At 42.3% G+C, this 25,867-nt stretch overlaps 1 long non-coding RNA gene across 4 annotated transcripts in view; it reads right to left on the minus strand.

Annotated features, from left to right (window-relative positions):
* Positions 1-637: 637 nt before the first annotated feature.
* The window catches only part of LOC106015799 (uncharacterized), a 200,367-nt gene continuing 175,137 nt past the window's right edge, over positions 638-25,867 (minus strand). Inside the window, exons 10-17 of one of the 4 annotated variants that reach the window (XR_011810008.1) lie at positions 22,014-22,130; positions 21,674-21,900; positions 21,236-21,440; positions 19,285-19,484; positions 16,235-19,003; positions 8,785-8,963; positions 7,455-7,511; positions 638-7,377 (exon numbers count right to left, since the gene is read on the minus strand). This is a non-coding gene — a long non-coding RNA (uncharacterized lncRNA). Of the gene's footprint in view, positions 7,512-8,784; positions 8,964-16,234; positions 19,004-19,284; positions 19,485-21,235; positions 21,441-21,673; positions 21,901-22,013; positions 22,131-25,867 lie in introns of all 4 variants that reach the window. The other 3 variants (XR_011810006.1, XR_011810007.1, XR_011810009.1) reach the window with 3 other exon arrangements.

Here is a 25,867-nt window from a genome sequence, read left to right on the forward strand (position 1 = left end):
GAGGTTTACAAGATAGTAATGGGGCACCCTGCTTAGCACCAGGAATAACAGCGAGACCATCTTAATTTACAGACATCTTTGAGGCAATATGCGTTTTTAGGCCAATTTAATACAAGAGGTGTAAGGAGAGAAGGAAAGACAGAAGGCTTTTGAGCATACAAACACTTTTTTGATGGCAGAAAGGACATAAAAATCAGTAGAATGGGAAAACCTGCTTTCTTGGCTTTTTGGTTGTGATGCAGAAAACTGTGGAGAAATAAAATTTTTATTGCTCAATATAAACCAGCTCTCCCAAGCCAGGTCATAACAGATTAAGGGGCAGCCAGAGCGTCTATTTCCACTTAGCAACTAGGAAATTAACTTTATTTTCAATTGTTTATTTTGTACTACAAAGCTACCCAGAACAAAAACACTTAGCATATTTCAGATGCCTTATAAAAAATGTGCCTTGTGATGTGGGGGGGAAATCACCAGTACTTAAAGTCGGTAATTAAAATTATTAATTATAGTGAAAATAATACATCCATTCTCCAAGCAAGCCATCGTAATGCTTAATAATTAATTGCAATTTCCTGTAATAAATACTAATGAATTCATTTACAAAGTAATGTAGCTTTATATGTTTATTCACTTTTCTATGAAATATTTGTATTTGTGTAATGTCAACAATTTAATATGCTAAAGTCATTTATAAATATTTATATTAGTTTCAACACTTCTTAATAAAAAGCAGTTGTTTCACATAAATACCGAAGCAATCTTCAGAGCACATCTGTGTCCACAGCAAGCACTCAGGCCTGGCTTGTGAGTCCTTTTACCATCTGTGAGCCTGCATGTTGACAGTGCACCAGCCAGATTAATGTCCCAAGAGCAGACTGAGCAAGCCTGCGGGGACCTTGCCCTAACCTGGGCTTTACCAGCATCCAGCCTGCCTCTCTTCAGAGCCCAGCCTTTCTGTGGGGAAGAGATTCAGTCACTCCTTGGAGAGAAGAGCCCCAAACCACTGAGTTTAGCAGCTCTGAGTAACCTCTCCCACCCTGTACAATTTCCTATCTTTGTTGAAGTCTTCGTCCATGCTTCTACCGCATCAGCTTCTAAGCATTCCTCTTCCCACACACAGTCTGCTAGGACAGCAAATATTTATGACAGCTTTTTCTACTCAGCTGTTTGATTCATCTGTGAATGTTATTAGGCGCAGCGTTAACCTCTGTTGTGCCATGTGGGTTGTGTACCTCCTGCTGCACTTGCGTTCCTGCCTCGGAGAGTCTCAGCGAGGGTGGCAGCAGTACGCGCGGCACTGCCCTCCACAGAGCTCAAGGGCAGCTCCTGCAGGGTGAGGGGGCATGAGCCTCCTGCCCTTGGTGGGCCCACTAATGCTGAGACTGGCTGCCACCTGTGTCACTTAGCTGGCTGCGAGGGCAACCGCCCCACATGTTAAAACACGAACCTGCAATCCCTGACTGCTTCTGCGATCATCACCACTCAAGCCTTGTGCTTGGGACCGAAGCTGGATCAAACCCAGTGTTGTACTTGTGGTCATGGAAGATCACATCTTCTAGAGCACTGGCACTGCACTGGTGGTGAGGCGTGAGGTAAAACAGGACACATCAAAACCGTCACCTTGTATACCTGTCACACCTGGGCCCCAACTCATGTCCCTTGGGTACAGCACTTATGGCCAGCTGACAGTGCCTTTCTGGTGCTCTTTCACCTGATTCATCTCCCAGATGCTCATCCCCCTCATTTATGCCATCAGCACCAAAGTCTTAAAGCAAACAGGACTGAAGAAAGGGGATTCACACTGCCCTTCTAAAGGTCATGAGTTAGCATGGCCTTTTCATTCCTCTGAACATGAAATCCTATCACATCCAGTACCTGCCTGCTTTCTCAGGCACTGCCATGGTTTTTGCTTGTAGCTAGCTATCCTATGATTTAGGAGGGAGTTACTGATCTGACTTGGGAGCAAAAGAACCAGCAGATACAATACAGGTTGCTGCGAGTCAAGGGGTAGACCTTACTTCAGCCCCAATTATAACTGTGAAATGAGAACTTAAAAGGGCACCGATAGCTAACCTATTCTGGTCCCCACCAAAAGAGAAACAAAACAAGAACAAACAAACAAAAAACAAACAAACAAACAAACAAAAAAACCACCTCTTGCAGGCCACAAGCAAAGAAGAGGCTCTCACAATCAGCTTCTTGTTCCTTTACCACCATTAGAAGCTGTAAATGACACTGGACAAGGAGAAACTCCGTCTTTTGTTCTGTTTGGGAATCCACTGAAACAGAATGCTTCCTGAGGAGTCATGCCTCCATGATGAAAACTCCACAAAAGACATGAAAAACAAACAAACAGAATAAGCCTGTCTAGTCACAGTCCTTCACAGAAACTTCTGGAATTAATTATACTCCTTTGTCCGTGTTTGGCCTTAGGCAGTCAAGAACCACACTAAAGGCAGTCTTGCTCTGATCTTCTGGGCTTGTCTCCAGATAGAGGCTGGAGCTCAGGACTCAGGTATCTCACTAGGACAGAACATCGCAGGGCAACCTTCCTCCAAAAAAAAAAAAAAAAAAAAAAAAAGGAAAAAATCAAAACCAAAAACAGCATCAAAACCATCCTTCACACCCTTGCTTGATCTCTTCTCTTGCTCAGTGCATGCTTGAAACCTTTGAGATCTTAACTCATAGGACCAGGCCCCCAGGGAAGGTACCTTCAGAACTAACATCAGCGGTCCCTCTCAGCCATAGGTCTGCACATTCGAACCCCATCAACACAGCAGGCTCCAGGCAGAAAAGCAGCAACCCTCAACTCTTAGCAACACCCATGACTCCCTCTTATTCTCTGAAGCCACCACTTCACAAGGCCAGAAGGGCCAGGACTCTGATATGTCCACACTAATGATCCTTCTGAGTGAAAATCCCCTTTGGGATTCCCCCATGGGTTGAGGTGTGTCCTTCCTCCCAGGTGGGCTGTGGTGTCCCTGCTGTGGCAGGGGGCTGGCTCCGAAGGCAAGGGAGCCCTTGGGCAGGCTTGCTGTGAGTGGGGCTACGGTAGCACAGCACTGCTCCCTGCCCTGCGGGAGGGCACGGGAACACCCACTGAGGGGGCAGTAGCTGCACCTCTTCCTCTCAAGGACCACATGACAAGAGGTGGGCGCTCCCCTCATGTTTCACCCTCTGTTCAAAGGCAGCTCTCGATACCCTCACCCAGACTGCATGAGCAGCTGCAAAATCCAGCCTCCCCAGGGCCCTCCCGGGGCACTGCAATGCAGCTGTTACCACCGGGAGGGAGCTGCTCCCAGGGAGCTCAGACCTGGGGCAAATTTTTGTAAATGTGAGACTGCCATTCTGCTCGCACCTCTGCTGTCAGTGTGCACCTCTACTGTACAATGCTAAGACCCAGACTCTGGCAGACCCATCTAGCACACAAAGCTCCTGTGGTCTGTGCTCAGAGAGCAACACATAAGGAGTAAGGGGATTAGATTGTATTGTAGCTTGAGAGCCAGGTTTGGTAGAGTGTTAATCTCCAAGAGTATCATTGCCAAAGTCACTTCTTAATCTGGCAGTTCAAGAGGGACAGCCTCTGTCTTAGGACCTGGGGCTAACTTATTTGATGTCACACTATAAGCAGAGCAGGTGCCGGGTTTGCAATGTATATTTGATGTCTAGTGTTGAAAAGTGAATTGATTGAAATGCTGTCAGGCTGTATTTTGAATGATTGCACTACTAATGTCACCTACAGGCATCTTGACGGACATTCTGCCTTACACAGAATACAGTAGGCTGGAAATCATCATTTGCAAATCATCACCTTTGAAAGTACAACTACCAATTCAGCTGAAAAACAGAATTGGAAACATGTTGAAGAAACATTAACCTGAGGAAGTGAGCAAATCAGAAACACCAAATATTTAGGCTCATGGATTTCTCATTATGGGAATTTTCAACCTACTGTATTTCCTCCATGGTGTTGCATTTCAAAAACTGTATTTTGTTTGATAATATATTTCTACCACAGGAAATCTAATCAGGTTGTCTTTTTCTTTTTTTTTTTTTTACTGGCATTCATCAGTATGGCACTTCTTGGTCTGTTCATTTATGAAAGTAGTTTTACAAAATCTGTCACTATGTATGAGCATGACAAAATTAGTAGGAGAGCACTGGCATATTTTTGAAAGGATATGAGGATTTAACTAAATAATTGTCATTGAGATTAACGGGAAGTTGGTATTTAAATCCAATAGTTGAGCATATAAATCACAGTTCTGACCTATATTTCCTTACCCTTGACACCAACCTGGGTTAGAGTTAGTCTTTTATTAACATTAATGACAAAGGATAGAGGCAAGCAAAGTTTCCTTATTTCCAATGCCTATTATTCTCTAAAGGTAGAATTCTGTGATAAATTTTACATCAATCTGGAGATTAATTTTAGCAATGTGGCAAAACCATTGGCTAAATTGGCTCTCAGGACCAACACTCCAGAAAGAGGAAGAGGCAAGTCTAAGACAACGTCAATATTTCACCAGTCATCTGCTGTTGTCAGCCTAAGTTAGCTAGTTACCAGTAACAGTGAAGCCTTTCTTCAAGTCTCCTTCTGTCAAATTTTCTGAGATTTTATTTATCATGAATGTATGCTTCTGAAAAACAATAAACAACAGCAGGAAGTGGGATACCAGCTACACACTCACCTGTTTCATTTAGAAGTACTGTTTTCTCAGTTGCCAGGGTATTTATATGTATCTATATCCCGAAGACATTAGGCTCTCCTTGAGGATTACAGAACACTGCATCTCGTATAGGAGGAAATTTCAAATTCTGTATAAATTTGGCACTGCACCAGGGAAACTCTACCCCTTCCACTGACAAATGGAGACAGGGAGGCCTTCTGAATGTGCACAAATTCACACAGCAGGTGAAAGTGCTCTGTGTCGTGCCTAAACAAAACTGAAAGATTACATTTTGAAGCAATAACTGCTTATGCAGGTGCAAAACCAAGTAGAATCAGCAATGGATTTGTTCCCAGTACCTTGACAGCCCATGCTCATGGGCCTGAGGAGAAGCCTTCAACTTTGCTGCAAGAGCCTTGAGCAGAGTTGTACCACATGTGGTAGTGCAAACAGCAGCACGATGTTCAAGCAGACCCCCTTTCTCTTGAGCAGGGAACACATGAGGGGGCTGTGGAGGGGCCAGAGGAAAAAAGAAAAAAAAAGAAAAAAAAAAAAAACCAACGCTGGCTGGGAGCTCTCCTGCTGTGTAGCAAACTCATTAACGTTAAATACTAAAACGGCCCCCTGTCAGGGAGCAGCAAAAGCAGAGCTTCTCCAGAGGCAGAATAAGCTAGGAAATGAGGGTAACCCATGTGCAGCCCCACATCATCTGAATGGGGCTGGGCCCGTGGTTGTGAGAGGGTCCATTGATCATTCCAGACAAGGCGAGATAAATTGGAAAGTGCAGGATCCACCCAGGAAGCCTAACCAGGACAGGGGCAGAAGGCAAAGCGACCTTGCAGGTCAGGTCTGGAGTCCACCCACGAAAACCAGCCCATAAGCCAGGGAAGCAGACAAAGGGCACAGGAACCTCTACAACATGGCTTAGGGAGCAGCAGGGTGCCCAAAGCTGGCCCAAAATGGGGCTCCTGGACCTGCAGGCAGGGGCTGTGGGTGGTGCTCCCGGCTGAGCCTGGTCAGGGCCATTAAAGCCCATCAGGACCCTGACACAACCCAACCTATGCTGTGGGAGGAGATGAGAGTCTAAAGCCCTTTTTAAGCAAGAGATGCTGATTATTACTGATGACCTAGGTTTTACCTTTCAATAAGAAACGTACACCCACTCTTATGCAGAAAGGCAGGCTTCTAGCCAACAGGAGATCGGGTGTTTCTTCAGTACCTGACATCACTTCTCACACCGGCACCTGGTCGGGCAAAAGCATTTCTGCCAAGAACGTGCAGGGCAGTTTTTCCTCTTACTTGTCTACTACTAAACTGAAAAAAGCAGTTTAATGAAGTAAAGCTTGAAATATAAATATATACAAAATGGACAAAAAACAAGCCCAGTTTTACATTTCTTATTGTTTTCATCAAATTAAGCCTTAAACCATTAGCTCCTACTAAAAATTGGGTAAAAGTCTTTCATGAGTAAACGGTAGGCTCATTAGCCTGTGTGTCAGTTGAAATGTAAACAAAATTAATGGCTTCAAAAGGAATCTTTCAATATTGAGAAATTAGCTGGCTGTCTGATTACCAAGAATCTGTATGCACATTCTTTTCTTTCACTGATCTGCTCTTTCAACATCAGGAATGGTAACACTCTGGGAACTGTTTACCTAAGATCAGCATGGTTCAAGTGTTACTTAGGATCTCAGTTAGGATTTCTTGGTTTTTAAATGTTTAGTCCTTGGGGGGAAGTGAAAATGACAGCAGGAAGAACCTGGAGGTACTAAGCACTGCTGTAGCTGGCACTTGATGACAGGAGGGGAATGAACACACCAGGCACTACATTTTATGATACAGCAAACAGGGAAGTTTGTATTAGATTGTATCAACTCTTGCTGCGCCTTGAGCACATCTGAAAGGAAAGAAACAAACTGATGAAAGTTACAGGGTACAAAAGCGAGAAAAGTGCAAGGAGGGAGGGAAGTTGGGAGCATGTGTAAAATGGCAATAAACATTCTGAAAAGAGAAGAGACTTGTCACCCCTCATGAAAACTATTGTAAGCGGTGGTTGTTTTGCAGTTCAGATAAGAGTGTGCTCCTTCCTTCCTCCCTCGCCCCTGGCCCCACCAGAGATAGTCACTTTGCCCAGGCAGGGATGGCTTCGGAGTCAGATGAACGGAGCCTCAGGTCACAGGGGTGAATAGAGTCCTGTTCTCCAAAGGAAGGCAGGCAGCCAAGGAGGTGCATGAAGCTAGCATGCAAGAGCCTTCTACAGATGGCTTCTTTAGAAGGGGATCCATCACATGCGTAGGCAATCTTCTCAAGAAATGCTAGGAGCCACAGATTCTTGCTTTCAGAAAGTTAACATCATGCTGATTCAGAACTATGAGGCTTACCTGGGCATACTGATTTGAAACCTAAGTACAAGCACTCCGATTCTGAGCACACAGATGGGGGTTAGACATGTGGAAACTGATAAGCAACTTGCTGAGTCTGTTGTAGGTAACCTTTTCCAAACCTGGATAGATGTTCCATGTCGTCAAGGTCCTGCCTTCCTGGGTAGTGTTACTGAGTGCTGAGAGCAGACCTTTATTTCCTGGTCCCATCATTTGCCATCGGTTGAATTTACAGCAAAGTAGCAGCCCATGGCAGCTCAGAAAGGCTGTACGCACTCTTCAGACAGACAATGTGGCAGATAGCTACAGCACAGTCACCATCCATCCTTGCATTTGGAAATAAGTTGGTTTAGTAAAGATTCAACGACAGAAGACAATTTGCTCTCCCTTTCCTATGTGTTACCTTCTTCTCCAGTGGGTCGAAGTCCTCTCTTAAAGCTGCAGTCATCCCCAGGAAATCCTAACAGAGAAAGAGCAATGTCAGCCTTTCCTGTGTTACTTTCACGATAAAAGTGTAAAGCGGCAACATTGAGCGGGCCGTGAATTCCATAGGCCAAACTATAAACACTGCAGGAATTCAAGGTCCTTGACATTTCACGGAAAGCAAAACCGTGAGACTGAGGAAAACAAGCTAAAGGCTAAGTTAAGATATGTCTACCAGCTCCTAAGAAGGATCAGTTCAAATAAGGAACTGCAGTCACAATTTCCTGCTTGATTGTCACTTTCTTCCAGTGAAGAAATAGTCTGCTACTGGCCCTTGTCAGGAACAAATTACTTTCCCTTCACTGCCAGCTCAGCTCCACACGCCCTGTGTAGAGAAGCAACACTGCAAGAAGCCAGTTTTCCCCAGAGGATATGAACTCCACAGACTGGTAATCTGTACAGATAATTTAAAGGGGTAACTTGCTCCTCTGTAGCGTTCTCAGTAAACACAAGGTAGTGGAAGTTTAAATTAATTGGAAAAAAAATTGTCATGCAACTTTTTGCATAGGAATTCTCATCGATGAAAAATTTTAATCCCTTGAGAGCAAGCTTTAAGGGTTGTTAAAACAGAGTCTAAATCCAGCTGTAGCAGAAATGTGATGAAACAGTCTTGGTATTTTAGCTTGTATTCTTGGACAGATCCAATCAGTACAAATACAAATAAATACTTTTTAAAATTAACATTAATTACAAAGAAAAATGTTTTGAGGCATATTAATTTAAACCTTCCAATTTGTTTGCTTTCAGTTTGGGCAATACACACACTGAGAAAAAAATTCATTCTGCTCAGAACATCCTCACCTTATCCTTTCTAAAAAATGTATGTGTACGAGAAAAAGGAAAAACTGTCAACAGTGAGGATCCCAAATGCAAGGTACTCATGCTGGAGCGCTACTCAGAGCTTATTCTATGGTGCAATCCCAAAGTCCTTACTCAGCAGCAACATTAATGGTAGTTCTGCTGAGGAGGGAGTGCCCTGCAGAGATCAGGATTTTAACTTTAAGAAACAATTTTAATAAACTGAGAACAAAGTCATTAAAGCAATGAAATAAGCTTTAAATGCATTCCATTATCAAAAGATATTCCTCTTCTAATGGAAATATCCTGGTTACTTGATTAGGAGGTACACTTTGGTGCCTTACTTTTCTTTATCAGGATTTGTTCAGCCTAACCGGCGCTCACACAATATAGCTTTAATGTATCTATCACACTTTAGTAAGTCCAGATTTGGACAACTCTTGCCTGCTTACTCATGTTTCTGGACTTGTTCTCTCCTAGGCAAAGAGTAACTTGATCCACGCATCCTGTTGATTCTTTCAGTGTCTAAAATTAGGTCTGTGCACGCACGCTTCCTCTACCTGGCGGCGTTCTCCCGGGCTGCAGGCACTCACGCACAGGCAGGATGCAACAACTGCCCAAGTGTCGCTTTCTGAAGGAGGAGAAACCAGAGATTTATACCTTTCACTTTATGTGCAGGGAAGAGAGCCCAATCCACTCTCACATTCAGCACACATGACAAGTATTATTTTGTTCAGCTAAATGCTTAAAATGATAACAGGCTTTCTGAGCACAAGTGGTGGCATCCATCCTAACGTATGATTATCCATACCCATGACTCTAGCGAGCCCAGACTTGGTAGAAATTACTTGACAGTCACAGGACTGCACGGTTGGAAAGGTTAAAGAGAATCCCCCAGCCTCCCATTCCTCCCTTCCTTCACTCTTCTGTTCCCATGAGGATCGCCTGGGACACCCCTGCTAGAATAACATTTGTCAGAAAGCGGAAGGTAACCCAATGGGAAACATCAGTGAACCTGTGTTTACTTTATTTAGAAATGACACCCCATCCCTGTCCCCTGGGGCAAAACTTCTTTTCTAGACATGACCTCAGAGATGTGCTACACGCACCCTGCACAATTTATCACCATGCTGCCTATAATTAGGTTTGTTAACATACAGCCTAGTGCAGTCTTGTTGACTGGGAACTTAATCAAGTTACTATTGAGTTCTTGTATGCATTGCTTCGGGTGACTGTTTTACTTGTAGAATTATAGCTGCGACCAACGTGAGGAAATTAGCTCTGGACACAAGTTTTTTACTTTTTTCCCCCTACATGTGAAAATATTTAGCAAACAGTGACAATGATGGAAAACAGTAGGAAACAAAATGTTCTACATTAGTATAAAACATGAAAAATGCAGCAAGGACCCTCAGTGGTACAACATGTGTTATGCTGGCTGGCAGTCCATTAGGCTTGATAGACATTTCACTTACCTAAGTCAAATATAACAGTCTAGTATTCATTAATATAAGAAGGGGGTTGTGGAATCAAGCCTACCATCTGGTTAGAACGACAGAATAATCTACAACTCATGATTAGGTCTAAGGAGTGGAATTTCACTTTAATCTTTTTCATTGCTCGAAATTTCCATCTGCGCAGTACGGCACATCATTTTTCTTCAAGACAAATGTGCTGTTTTTCATGTTCCAAAATTAGATCAGAAGAAAACGATTAATCATGTCATGGCCTGGGAAAGGAAACAAAGCCCTGATATTTCTCTCTCTCCCCCTCTCTCTCACTAGCTCTGGCTGTTTGCAAGGTCCTTTCTTTCCCTGCCTTGATTTTCATCACAACTTTCAGAGATTCACATTGTGTTAGGCTAGGAACGTTCAGGAAACAGGAATCTTAAATAAAGACATGGCTTTGATTTGCATAGCCATTTTTATTTTTCCCTTGCATCTCCCTCCCCCCCACTTTGCCACTTCATCTTTTCCTCATCTCTGCCTCGCTCCCTCCCTCTCCGCCCCCTACCATGTGCCCCCTGGCACAGGACGACAGATGGTGACCTGTTTGCATGTGACACCGTAACTGAATCTAAACTCAAGGAAACAAGTCACCGGGCTGCAAATTAGTGAGACCACACAACTGTCAGGTGGCAGTCCCCTTTGACAGTTGTAGGCCATTATAGGAACATTGATGTTTTCGCAGTGTGACAAAAAGGAATCCTTTTTGCAGCAGACCTGTCTGTCAGCTGGCTCTCAAGTCATAACAAATCCCTGGCACTCAGCTGAGGCTGAACATTCGCAGCGTCAGGAGGATGATAAATGACCTGCAGGGCTTTGAAGTGCCTTGGCAGTTCAGATGGGTCCGCAGTGCTGACAGAGAAATATACACAACAGCGTAACCAATAATGAGAACATTAAACATTCCTGCTTTGTGACAGGCTGACAGAAAAACCCAGCCTCACATCAATCATCTTTGGAGATATAACCTTGACAATTAGCCCCCTCTCTGATACTCAGAGTAACCTTTTTTTTTTTTTTTCCTCCCCACCCCCATTCTTTTTCTTTTTCTTTTTTTTTTTCTTCTTTTGCTTGGCTTATCTTCCATAATTTTTTTTTTTTTCTGGTATGGCAGAAAGGGAAAAAACAGCAGAAGGGAAAAAAAAAAAAGCCCACATCAAAAAAGATCTTTTCCTTTTCCTCCATGCAAAAATAAAATACGCTAGGACAAAGTTTATTTGATGGACTTCCACCTATTTCCCTTTAGGAGAAAGGAATATATTTTTTGCCCTATCTACCAAAGCATCTGTCACTACAAATACTCCTAGTAGGATTTTGTTTACATTTTATGCTTATTTTGTTCCTTAGTTTTTGTTTTTTTTCCCCTTCACCAACTCTTACATTCGTATCAGTGCATTCTGCTGTCAAGCATCTTTTCCACTTGTAAGAGTGAGATGATTAAGCAGGCGACTGTCCCCTTGTTACTGTATTCTAGGATCATTCAATAAAACAGATATAATCTCTCTTCTTTCTGTAACCTTGTGTTTTCTTCTTTTTGTATGTGCCTGTGCATTGGTTTGCCATTTCTTAAATCCTTTTTACAGAGCAAAAATAATCTCCGAAGGACAAATGAAAGGTGCAGCTAATCCTCCTGAAAACTGAACACTAAACACCCCTCTGGAATCATTCTCACCAAAGTGCTAGAATGAATCCTGATTTTGAGGATGCTCTCTCTGTTCACAGGCAATTCCTCTTGCGTTACTCAGCATAGGATTGGCAGGAATTTCTCCTGGTACACACTGTTTCTTGCTGATACTCTCCTGATGGCTGAGGACTTCAGGCAGTCGGGTCAACAGGAGCAGTCTGTGCTCTGTAAGAGGTGAATTAGGCTCCTGGGCACTTTCGCTGCTCTTTCCCTGGAGGCTTCAGTCTCCCGAGTCATTACTTGGAGCCCCACAAAGAGGTTTCAAAGGAGTTTAAACACCTTGGTGAAATAGCCTCAAACAAAAATGAGTTTCAAAATGGTGTTTATTGCAGTGGTATTCATCTAGAGGAATGCTAAAAGCCTTCTGTCATTGAAATTAACAGCAAATCCTCTAAGGTGTGCCACATTCAGGTCTTTGTCTCCGTATTCCCTAAAACAGTTCTGCTTTGCTTATGCAATGACGAGCATGCACTCTTGCTCTCAAGCACAGCACAGCTCAGATACTTTGATGTTAAGTTCAGGCAGCGAAACAGATTTACACACAACCAAGCACTTGTAAATTAAAAAAAGCTGGGTTTCCAACCCTGAGGTAAAGCGTGTCCCCAAGGCCAGTTTTCCTACATATACTTTAAGGTCCCTTTGCAATGCTGGTGTAGTGGAAAGAAGATGAAAAGGAGACAAAAACCTAGGCCTTCATCACAATTATAGAAGAGCCAGCTATAGACCCAGATGACACTGCTGGAATAATTCATTCCAGAGTCTGTCAGCTGAGTCCTGCTGCTGTCAAAGTATGTCCTGTGCACGTGGCCACAGCTGCTGACTTCACTGCTAGGAGAGGTCAGTGTGAAGGAGAAAAGAAAGGTATCAGAAAGAGGATCAACAGCGAGTGGCAAGCACTGTTCAGCAATTGCATGGCCTCATATGCACCCTGATTATAATATCCTGATAAAGAGTCAAACTATGCTGTGCTGGTTTCATAAAATAGCAACAGAAGATTGGCCTTTGCAGGACCGGGAGGAGCAATTTCACTTTCAAGCAAGTACTTTCTAAGATACCAGGTTGACAGTGCTGGAAATAGAAAACTTCTCCTTGCGTCTGTTTTACTTGGCTTGTGGGTACTGACTGCCTCTGTTACAGCACACAGCTAACATACTGCGCTACCACATCGCACAGCCTACCTGGAGGGACTGGAGTCGGACATCATGACTGCTAAATCCTGCTGAGGCTATGGAAAACCCAGACATGGTAACAGCACAACCCAGTGCCTGCCTGGTGCGAGCTGAGGATCCGGCAGAGCTGGGCAGTGAAGGACTGCATTCAACAGCTGGAGGCTCCTCCCTCCTTCCTCCAGGTCTGAGACCTGTTTCTTGCAACAAAGGGACATCACTCAAACTCTGGCTTGTCTGATGAAAGAATCATGAGTTAATTTGCACCACTGATTTTCAAAAGATGGATTCCTTTACTCATTAAAACTACCGCTCTGCTTGTTATGAGTCTGACTCACAGCTGGAGACCTTTTCTCACTATGATGGCCAGTACAAAGGCAAGGGCACTCCCAGCCCGCACACTGCATCCGTGCAGTCCATCAGGTAATTGTTTCACATACTTTAAGATAAGTGGCCATACCTCACTTCTTAAATTCCAAGGTACATCAGTTCCAGGCCTGCCAGCCAGGCTGGCCGATATTATCCCTTCTGCTGACAGGAACACAAGGTGGGGAGCCAGAACCTGCGTGACACACTCATACAGCCACAGGCAGGCTTTGGTGAAAGCAGGTAAGACTTTCAATCCCTGATCATTGAAGTCTCAGAAAGTATATCCTCCCACTCTACTCCAGTATGATGCTTTATGGCCTCTCCTGCAGCATCACCAGTAGCTGTGTTTGGTTACTGGGTGCTGATGATTGAATCTATAAAACATCTTGGGAAGAAAAATGTGTAGAGTAGATGAACACTTTCCTCCCAGCAGCTTTCTTCCACCTGCCAAACAGCAGAAGAGGACAGACTGCTTTCAGTACTACTCAACGAAGAGAGGGATCAGAAGCTCCCCCTTTGTCACTGGCAGGGACCAGGCAGAGAGCCCGTGCTTTTTGCAGCTAATATTATGGAGTTTATACTGTAGAACACCAAAGCTTTGGGAGTCGATAGATGCATTCAGATCCCACCCTAACAAGACTGCCAGTGGAAAGAAAAGATGGCTTATACCATGTGCTGAGAAAGAAACTGAGGCAGAATGCAACTACTTGTTTTCTTCTGGCCATGTTGGAGGACCGAGCAAACATCCAGCATGCCCAAACATCTGAGAGGCCCCGAAAGCAGACCGTGGCGTAAACCAGTCAGTCATCGTGAAGGCTACAGAAAGGATGACTCTGGAGAAGCCATTTGGCTTCTATGTTAGATGAGGAGGCCATCATTTTTTTTGCCTTTTTGAAGAAATCTTTAAGAACCAAATCATGCTTGGCCTATACAAAACTAATCAGATCTCCTGGACCCCATAATTCTCACTCTGACATATTATTCGGTGCATGGCCTTGAGTTAATCACCACTCTCTGCCTCAGTTTCCTCACAAACAGGAATGGATGCATTCAAATTATACTCACCTGAGAGACGTGTTGTAAAATTTAATTAAGCCCTGAAAAGCACTCTGCAATTGTGAGATGAAAAGGTGCCATTAAAGGCTTCAAGTATTATATTTCACTAAGACTCTCAGAAATATTTTGGATGGAGTTAAAGAGAGAAAATAAAAGGGGAATAAATCATAAACATTGCAGCATAAACGCTGCCCGCCCCTTCTTATCTGTAACTCACAAGGCATATAGATTACATCTAAATAATCCTTTGTATGAGAAACTGTCCATACATTTGCACGCAAGATGTAAGGACAATGCTGGTTTTATATGAAAGGGAATATACATGTTTCCTTGCACACACTCAGTGAAGTTAAAAGGGTTAATAAAATATAAGTTGAGATCAAAAGAAATCTGAGGTGACATTTTGGCCTTGAGGCCTTCTCTTGGCTGTGGGAAAACAAAACAAGGCTGCTCTGTAACCTACAACCGGAGCACAATTAGTCGTGTTTTCAGACGGCATGTATTTTTCTAGGTTAAATCTGTATAGATATGAGCATATGCACTGAAATCACCATGATTTTAGCTTTTCCAGTGGAAAATTATTAACAGTGTTAAGCATGGAGACAAGCTGAGAAAATTCAAAGTTATGTAATTAGAAGATTATACCCGCCCAGATCAGAACCAGATAAAACATTAAAATCATCATCATCATAAAATGCACTCAGAAGGGAAGGGCTTGGTGCACGTGTGTGCAGCTGCAGTGTCATGCATACATCCTGAGGACAATTGGAGGCACTTGGCTTTTCATCTTTTGACTGGAGACCTCTGCAAGACCTATGCGTTACAGCACGAAGAGCCACACACTCTATCAAACCTTGTTATTTACATAACACATGGCAGGGAGCGGTTATAGAATAAATCAATACTTTGTGATATTTGTTACAAGCCACATGGCACAGCTGAGCATTTCTAAGGCCTTACCCAAGGTCTGGCTTAAAGGGAGCTTGTTACAGCCAAATTAAAGTTGCCTAATAAGTGAGGTTCCCAGACAACTGCACTGAGCCTTTTTTTTTTTTTTTAAATAAAAACAAAACAAAACAAAACAGACTGTAGTCTAGTGAGGGCAAAGCTTTCATTTACAGCTAGGGTCCTGTTCTGTCCCTCTCCAACAAGAACTCTCTTTTTGTGTGAACTACAAGCTGATCTTTCCCTGCTGGCCTCCTCTCCAATAAGCCTGATTCCTAAGCATAGTTGTGGTTATGGCTGTGGGTGATCCCTCCAGATTCAGTGAGATGCTTAATAATAAAAATCCTAATTGTTCACTACTGAGACTAAGACTCTGCATATCCACACCCCTGTGTAGGGATAGCAGTGCAGCTGCCAAGTGGGACACTGATTCAGTTTTTCCCTTACATCCCTGGGTTTGGAGGCTCTATGTGAAAGTGGAACTTCCAGAGGATGAAGGGAAGCACCTCTCTCTCTTTGTTGAGAATATGAAGAACTTAAGACACCTACCTCATACGTGCAAGTTAGCTGTCTAGATTTTGACAATGTAAGAAAACTAATGCTGAACTAATGCTCTACACAAAAGGATGTGGGCATTGGGAAAAACTCCCATACAGACTGTCAGAGCTGATACTGATACAATCTAAGCATCACTTTCCTCTCTTCCATCACTTAGAAATTAGACTTTTGTTTAAAAACACCATCAGAGAACCCAAGTAATCTCTCCAGTTTCAGGGTGCTAAAGCATATTCATTAAAATGTCCAGTTTGGAGAAGACAACATTTTAGAGCACTAACAATACTTAAAATACAACATTTACAGTTTTACAGGCCAGAATGTCTGAACAAGTGACAACACTCAACAAGCTTGAAATTCACTGGGATAAGGCCCACGCTTTCCCTTCATATTAGCTCAGCACTTCGCACCTGCTACATGATTAGTCCTAATAAAGTATCTAAAATACAACATACCAGTAATTGAAAAATATGATCCTTGATACAGTGGATAGAGTTGTTACATAATTGGAAAAATTATCTAAAAGCCACTGAGCAAAAACTCGTCTCAGAATGCAAGACATAACTTGTGTTGTGTAAAAAGAAAAGCAGTAAGCAAAGCGTCTTGTTCTGTTCTTTCCTACCTAATAAGAACGTAGGCAATCGCAGACAGAGGGAGGAGCAAGCAATTCATGAAGACGTGTCAGGCCAGCAAGGAATCTCCACTGAAGCCAAGTACAGGATGGAGTAACCTGCATGAACTGTGAGGTTGCAAGAAGCAGTAACAAACAGGTTGCAATAGGAACTTGCAAGAAAAACTCTTCTTAACTGTGGAAGAGCTAAATTTATAAAAATAGAATTGATGTACGATATTTACATGTTAGTAAATCATTTAATGGAAAGTCAACTGAAATATTCAACTATGCTTATTTAGATGCTACCAGAAAACTAGGTCTAAAAAATTTAAAAATTCAGCCTTTTCTTTACTACTTTTCTCAAAGTTCATACATTAGTCATCTGCTGCCTCAGCTCTATCAATGATTTTTATTTTTTTTCTTGTCTTGCAGCTTTCTTACTGCCTTTGTTTCAATGGACATTTTGATTTCTCTTCTCTTTTCATGTCCTTCCTTCTCAGCTCCTTGATTTCCAGTTATTATAAATCAAGTTCAAAACACCATTTTAAAGCACTGCAAAAACTTGGACCTCTTCCTTTACTACTTTTTCTCATTAGTCCCACTCCTTAAAAGAAATACCAGTCTTGTTTGGACCATCTGAGTATTCTTTTCCTACCACAGTCTTTATTTTTCATCTATGTCATGAAATATGTTTATGACAGCTTTGAATTCACTTTTGCTAGAGGCTTCCCACAGAAAACTCAAAAACTCATACATTCAGTCGTACAACCATGCCCCCACTCCCAAACTATTTATACTATTTCTCATGTTTGAGATGTCTGTAGCCTAAGTTTTTCAGAGCAAAGAAAGCATTAATTGATGTCCATAATTTCTATTGAGTGGTCCTGTATACTTCTGTAGTGTCATATACATTAAGCATATAACAAACCCACTCGCAAATAAATGCTTTTAGGGAACTGCCCATTGGAAAATTTGTAGGGACTGTGCTAAACTCAGTTTTTAATATTTCATTAATATTTTAAAACCACTGATCAGGTGATACAAAGAGCCGAGACAAATATTAAATTTGCAGATGATACTAAATTAGGAAGTGCTGCAAACAAGTGAAGACAGAGAAACAACACAGAGTACCTAAGAAAGCTTAGAAATAAGAGCAGGAAATAACAAAATGAAATTCATCCGAGAAACATGCAAAGGTACAGTACATCTGGGGGAAATATTTCAAAATTAAATACCAAAAGTAATCCGATCTTGTGGTTCAAGGTGTAAACTGATTGCCACAGCTGAAATAATCCTCTCAACCCTCCTGCTCAGCAATATGTAACTGGCAAGGTACATTATGAAGGGTTTTAAAAGATCAGGCACAAGTTATTTTTGGAGGCAGGATGCTGAAGAGGAGGCCTGTCTCTTACAGAAAATGCTCTGCAACATGTTATTTGGGGAAATAGCCAGGCACATTGACGGCACATTCCCGCTTCTTGGGCAAGCAAAATATTTGCCTACTTCTCCTTTCACACCCAACAGTTACCTTCATCCTCCTGCTGTTATGCCTACTGACAATTTAGCACTGACAGGCTAGGCAGAGACATGGTGGCAGTGGCACTAGTGGGTTAGAAAAAGTTGACGAGAACTGGGGACAGGGACAGCAGGCTGGCTAGAGGATGAGATATCGGGGCTCTTAGCATTCCCAACCTCTGAGAAACTGCCTGAGCTACTTTTCAGTCTCAGCGGCCACAGGGACTGCTATACAAGACAAGCAGTAATGTTGTCAGAAACACAGAACCAGATATTCAGTTGATGTCAGTCACGGTTTTTCTGCTGACTTCAAAGAGAATAGCAAATTTAATGTGAGTTTGCAGTGAAATAGGATATTGAAATGCTTCACTGCAGCTTGGTTTTCCATCCTCCAGCCCACCACAATCAGGAACTAGGGAAGAGATGAGGCTTTGTACAGCATTAATAAAACCACAGCAAATACATCACAAGGCTTTGGCCCTCGAATGCCATCAACTCATAGAAAAGCTGGAAAGAGTTGAATGGAAATCAATAACAAAGAAGGATCTCAGACAGATGGACTTTGAAGAAAGTCACTATCGTCTTTTGTTACATGTGAAACAAAAGACAAGAAATGTCATTAAAATAAATAAATTAATGATATCCCTATAGCAAATCAGTCTTTTCCTCCCACCGCTTCAGAGCAGAACTTCTACCTAGGAATTAGCTTTCTACTACACATTTAAATAAACAGCACATATATCCTTATACATTCTCTGCCCTTTTCTTCCTAGATAAACAATCTGAACAGGAATGAAATTAGACACTGAGATGAGTCATTGGTTTCACCACTCATTCAGATCTGTTCACTGTCTAACCCCACCACCACGTTCAGCTGATTCAATTTATTATGAAATTCCAGAGGTGTGAATGGCTGGATGATAACTTAAGGACCCTTTGCAGTTGGATTTCCTCCCATCACTGAGGCTGTGGTATGGTTCCACACAGACCAAGAACAGGATTTCATAGAAATTAAATTGGGACTGGATATCTCTCCAGAAAGATTTGATGTACCTTAAACAGCACACCATACAATTTTTCAGGAACTTTTTTGAGTCAAATTTGCAGTTTGTGTCAAACTAAGTTGACAGCCTTTTCTTCCATCTGATCAGTCTGAAGCAAGTAGTCTCCCGTGGTGCAGCTATCCTTACGAAGCCATACTGACACATGTTGAAATGTCCATTCCATCCTGGTCTCATGGAAATTAGCTTTCTGACAGTATTTCTGATAGCAAATGGAAAGGAACAAAAAGGAAAAAACAAATTTTCTGAATTATTTCATTACAACTGTTGTCATCTTCTCACACCAGAGTGGGTTGGAAGCTCCATGGAGAATTTCTCAGTGGGACTGAAAGCATCTAATGAAGAGACTGTTAACATGTAGGTAGAACAGGGGTAAGGATGGGCTCTGGTAAAGACCAATACTTGAACTTTAAGTTAGTTGGTCTGTTCCTAACTATGCCACATATTTCCTGAATAAACCCAAATAAATCACTTTATATGTACCTTAATTCCAGATCTGTGCAGTTAGTGCTTTCTCAGCTATGCCTGTTCATGCTGCAAGCTGCGTGTAGCCAGTGCATCTCACAACAGGAGACAGACTTTGAATGGAGGAGAGAAGGGATTTCCAAAGCAGGCAAGACTATTGCAGGCAACTGGCATTGTCACGTCTCATTATACATGTACGAGTATGTCTATAAAATCTTCTGCAACCAGAAGAGGGAAAATATCAGTGGTTTGCAACCTCTGGAACAACAATTCATTATGATTCACTTTGGGTGGGCTGAACTCGCATTCAATCATCAAAACCTATGCAGAGGTTATGGGTAGCACCATTATGCACAGTCAAGTAGCTTTGGCTCTCTCTGGCTTGTAGGTTTTCTAGCAGTCATGAACCCCCACCCTCCACAAGCTCTTTATAGTTGGGCATGAAGATGGAAATGCAATTGTGATATAATGGAGGGTGGTGCTTGATGCTATCAGGGCTTTTAATATTAGTCTCATTGCTGCAGGGTCTGAGCACTTCCAGCTCCAGTTTGGTGCTGGCATAATCCAACCGTCTGATAAAGAGACCTGCAGGCAAAGTTGTGGTTATGAAACCTGAGATGAGCAGATCTTCTATCTGTAAAATGAGCTAATTAAAAATTAATTTAAACATAGTCTGTATAAAGTGCTGAAGCATATGATGTGGGGTATAATCCTATGCTAGATTTGACAATCCACAACTGCTACTGTGTATTCAGTGTCTATGGACAAAATTGCATGCTCCTTCTGCCAGACTTCATTGAAAATTTTGCCTGAGAACTTGAGGATCTGACTCAAGGATGCAGACTGAATGGTTAACCCAGGTGGTGATGTGCAGAGATAAGAGCTCAAATCTAGAGGTCGTTTGGCTGCATTTGCACAACCATGCTGCTCTCGGACTGCGAGATGTTCTACAAAGTGAGCATGGATACATCTGCTGTCCTTCCCTGCCATTCCTGGTTCCAGACTGCTTATGCTGAGCCAGCTTGGGTCCTTCAGCACTTACAGTGCTGACATACCCCTGAGGTATTTTGTCTGCAAGGCATGGCGGCCTCTGGGAGCCATGTGGAAAGCTAAAGGCAAGCTCAGATTGCATTCCTCTGCCAGCAAGTCTCAGTTGCAGCACAGACATAGATGAGGTGTCTGGAGCAATGAAAGCAGAAATCACTGTGGTAGGCATGCACTGAGGAAGTCATGCAAATGCTTTTTGGACAGCCACCTACCACAAGGCACAATTGAGCCCTGCCCTAAATCAGGTACTAATTTTCTACTGGAGAGACATACAGACTAATGAATTGTCCTGTCTCTGGTCCTATAGCAGCCAGGCCAAAGCTATGACATGATTTTATTGGACTGCGTGAAGAGTGAACTAGAGGTATTCCCTTGCTTGTCTGTTTCTTAACAAGATATTGAAATAGCCTAGACTAAACACATACAGCAATGGACTTGTGTTTTGGTTCGAGTGAGGACAACTGTGTGGTTGCCTTTGGCTTGGGCTTGGAGACTGAAAGCAATATAAATATGAGTTCAGCTGTATAAAGTAAGATGGGAATAAAAGGATTGCTTCTGAATATACATACTTAATGTGATAATTTTTGAATGTAGAAACAAACACTATAACTGATGTTTCACATAGCATAGGTATGTTGGTAATTTGTTTACTATATTAGTAAATAAAACATTTTCCCTGTTGCTCAATAAACAGGTTAATTAATTGTGTGGAGATATATCCTAGAGACACAATTAGGTAAAAATTACATATGGCTACACTTACTTTTGTGGTGTTACCAGCTACAGAATGCCTATGACTCTTGATAGGAGTAGCCTCAAACAGTCCAAGAAAAACAGAACAGCAATCGTGAAATAATACCCTATGTTTTACATATTCAGGAAACTTTCTCAAACAGCACAAACACATCTGGCCATCACTCACCATCATCAATCTGCCAGTGTTCCCAAAGCAGGAAAGACACGGAGGCACCAGGACGCTTTCTGTGTTGCAGTAGAAGAGCCCAGGGATGGTAACTCTGACTCCTTTGGGCCAAAAAGGTAATCACAAACAAGAGGTACCATGCCCTGCCTGAGGTGCACTGTATCTCATTTGAGAAAAAACCTTCCATTATCCTCTTGAAGACAAACTAGTAAGAAATCAACATAAAAGAAACCCACATTTAATTCACTGGCTCTAGCCAGCTACTGTGTATTGCTCATGGAAGCTCACAAAGTGAGCTGGTTCCCATGAAAAGGAACGTCTGTGCATTTCCACAGTTGTACTGTTAGCAAGCTACCTTTGTTCTGTGCTGCCTGCAATGACTTTTCATAAAATTTCAAACCAGGATCGTTTCTTATTTTCTCTTCCCAGCATACTTACACATAAAGATAGGATGAGGATCACAGTTACCAGTTATGGCCCTCTATCCCTGCAGGGCTCTCCATAACAAGGCTAGAGTTCATCTGTACAAGAGGTGGGATCTCCTGTGGGCTGTTCGTGACTTCATTATGAAATGAAGAACAATCATCCGAAAGAGCTAAATAAGACTGCAAAACTTAGCCTCTTCTGCTCTGTGCACATAGTACATCCCTTTGACCTTGCTTGCTCTGACATAAAATGGAATGACACATAGATGATTAATTAGAGAGATGACCATATTACAAGAACATATACAGAGCAGAATATATATGAAGAGATTGAATAAAACAAACTTACTCACCCCTTCCCCATGTGTATATGCCAAAGATCTGGTGGCTCCTGACAGTGAGCTTAACATTTACCAGACAAGATGTTTGGTGCCTTCCCTGTTGGGGCTGATCAAATTTGTGATGGTTTTCTGTCACAAAAGAGAAGCAATGTATTTACTGTTGAGCACATAAATATACGTTAAAAAAGAAAAAAATCCTCTTGGTCATAAGAAGAAATCAATCCTACCACGTCCTGCTCCAACCTGTACCTCACACATCAGACCTCTGTTTTGCTTTATTTTTACTTATCACACGTATCGTTGCTGCCAACTTTATACACAGAGAGATTTTACTTTTGAACATCTTTTGAACATTTTGAAGTTTTTGAACATCTGAGTGAATTTTCAGACAATGCTGAATAATTCCCCAGGAGCTGTTTGGAGTTGCCCTACAGTCCAAACTGTTGAACACAGAGGCTTACCACAACTGCTTCCCACAAGGAATGAACAGAACAAGGCTCCTGTGGCAGTGTAATCAACTCATGCACAGGAATCATTCTGAAGATCCATAATTCAACTGCTACAAATGGAATTATGGAATTTCCCTATATTCCTTTTTTTTTTTTTTTTTTTTTCAGTTTCATTAGGAAGGGGAGAGTAAAGCTGCCTCATGAGTGAAAGATTTTAAAAGCAGCATTATTTTATATTTTATGTTATTATTTTTAATTTTAATTTGCTGTAGTTAGGGACTCAGTAGCCGAATCCTGTGTAGGGGTCCACGCAGCAAGGCTTTATTATGCTGCCCTTTTCCATATTATCGAAATATATATTATGCTGCCCCTTTCCTATATAATTTTATTTTATTTTCACCTGCTGAAGAAGCCACCTAACAAACACACTGAGCCCTAAACAGAATGTATGGATGCAGCTACAGTAAGGTTGTGCTTTCATGGCCAGCTTCATCTAGCTGAACTGTGAAATGCTGCTGAAGGGACAGATCCCTCCTTTCCACCTTTCCTCCCCCTTGCCTGCCTCTCCTGCACCCTGTGTGTCAGCACGCGTGGTTGCACACCTCAGCAGTCCCCCAGATCTGTTCTCCATGCAGCTGCCTGCACATCTGGAGGAGTGCTGCTGCTGAGGACAGACACTCACCCTTTCACCACCTTTTCAGCAGTTTAGAAACAGATTAGCCTTAGACTGATACAAAACTATCCCTGAGTATCACCCCTTTTTGGTGACAGAAGTAAACAAAAAGCCAAGAAGTTCCTGTGTAATTTGCTGCACAACAAATCACATTACTGATAGAGTAAGAATTTGGGATACCTGCCTTTATGATAACATGGTCATTCTTAATACTAAATGGCAATGGATAGAAGACAGAAAAAAATGTTTGCTTCAAGAGATAGGACAATAAATAGGAAAATCAAACCAAGTGAAATGACAGTGTAAGAGCAGGTTTTGTGGACAGAGAACTGCAAGGCTTAAACATTCATTTTTCATTACTTTCTCATCTTCATCTCAGAGAACACTACTTCCAAAACAATATTTAATATTGGTGTCACGCTAATTAGTACTACATGAGAAGCTGACTTAGGAAGCAGATCTAAACCAAATGGTGGCAAGGCAATACACTAGCAGCTTCAGCAGGATTTGGATTAAGCTTTTAACATTTGTTTCTTCCTGTTATGCGTCTCTCACTCTCTGCTAACTCCCAAGGGGAGACTGCAGAAAAACTCCAAGATGTGGAAAAAGAGAAATCTATAGAGCTGCAGAATGAAAAGTGCCAAACCAACTTTTTTTTTTTTTTTTAGAAACAGAAAATCTTATTATTGTGAGAAAAGAGTAATTAAAATCCTTTTCAGAGAAGGAATTAAATAATAGGAGGAAAAGGGACAGCTTCCTCTACAGCAGTTAGCACTATCCATTATCAGTGCCAAGATATCAGATTAGATAGATCACCACTCTGATCATGACTGGCGACTTCTATCTAACTCATTGCCCTACCCATCATCACGGGTAGAATGGTGCTTCAGCAAGAAAGTCTTACAGGAAAGCAGGAACGCAGTGCTCTGCTCTGCAGCAGGACATACAGGAGTAGTTCCCACCGCTGTCAGAAAGAGCTGCATGAATACCTGCTTCCAGGAAAGCTGAGGTGAGAGCATGTAGAAAGCAACTACAGAAAGTTTAAGTCAACGGGTTTGGAAAATTGGCAAAGACACTGCAGACAGACAACCCAAGGTTTGCATGGCAGCTCCAGGACTGGTATAAATCAGATGAGCACCAGTCAGCTCAAGGGAACCTGCCAATACACAACAGATGAACACCCACTCATTCGCAATACTCCTCTGACTCTTGATATCTGAACCACTTGGATCTCCATCAGCTTCCTAATGCTTCCTCCAGGCCAGGAAGAAGGTGAAAACAGTGTCTGCAAAACACTGTGACGTTCACAGTGCAAAGAAAAATAAAATCACATTTGATCATGAAAACTGATCCTCCATTTTCATACAACACTGAAAACAGGAAGAGACAATGTAAGAATAAGAAACTTTGTCCTGTTCTTTCACACCCCCGCACTTTTTGTGCTTTCCTACTGCTGACAGAAATGAAAATCAGGCCTGGATGAACCAAGTGCAGATACCCAGAGGCACCAGAGCAGTACTGGGCCCCTCCCAATACCACACTGCAGTTCAAAGCTGTGAAAGGCTGCAGAACTCCCACCGTGCTGCAGTTCAGCTCCCCACCCAAAAAGCCATATACCTGGCAGCATAATCTCCTCAACATGTTTCTGCTATGACAAAAAGCTCAGATCTTCTCTGCCTTCTGCCCTTATAGTCACATACTGCTGTTACTGTGCACATACAATGAGCATCTCTGCTCCTCCTACCCACCGTACCTCCAGATGCAGGTGTCAGCCAAAGCTCTTTTTGCTGAGCTTTAGCGACTGCTTCTGCCCCAGCTCCCCCTTTACACGTTTACCCTGGTGGTTGCCTTTCTAGACAACAAGGCTGTCTTAAGAATTTTTTGAGACAATGGGCTCAGTGGCAAATGGGGACCTTGGTCAGACTTCATGTGGTGTCACTCCATGGATGTGTAACAAGTCTACTGTGCACATGCAAATTAAAAAAAAAAAAAAAAAAAAAAAAAAAAAAGCCTTTTCAAAATACAGCAGGATTTCATCCAATGTTGGGAAGTTCAATAGTTCAATCCTTACCATACTAAGGTCTCAGATACCTAGAACATGGATTTAGCCAGTATATTACAAACAGCATAAGATAGGTCCAAGTAGTGAGACCTGACTCTGTTAATAATCAGCATCCAAAAATGGAATTGCCAACCTGTTACAGAAAGTTGAGCAGGTCCCATACTTTCTTTAGAGAGTTGAATTTTACAGTATTTCAGGGCTGATGGTGAGAGGGCTCAAATACAGAGTTCAAGGTTTCATTTGACATATCCTCAGTAAAACTATCATGGTTCCCTAACCCCAGTGCTTTCCCAAGATGCTGCTCTGGTGTGTGCTGAAGGGCTGGGAGGAGAAAGGAGTGGAGGAGGAGAAAGAATTTCCTCATTCTTCCTTACTGCTCTTCCTGTTTTCATGACTGTGTATTCAGAGGATTGCCTTTCCACAAGCAAACAGCCAGAGACAAGCTCACCCCAAATGTATGTTCTCTCATGTTTCAGGCACTTGCTCTCTGTTCTTGCTGAATGTTTAGTTACAGCATGAAAAATGGATATGTGGAATGAAGACATTTCCCCTTTGACTAGCACATTTGCAGAAGGTATGTCAAGGATCTGAGGCAAGGGGTATGGGCAAGCTTTCAAGAAAGTTTTTTCCCCCCTTCTCCTTTGCTTGCTTATTGGAAGAGCAATAAATATCAAGCAGACAG

This window comes from Anas platyrhynchos, chromosome 6, assembly GCF_047663525.1.
Source record: "Anas platyrhynchos isolate ZD024472 breed Pekin duck chromosome 6, IASCAAS_PekinDuck_T2T, whole genome shotgun sequence".
NCBI lineage: Eukaryota > Metazoa > Chordata > Aves > Anseriformes > Anatidae > Anas > Anas platyrhynchos.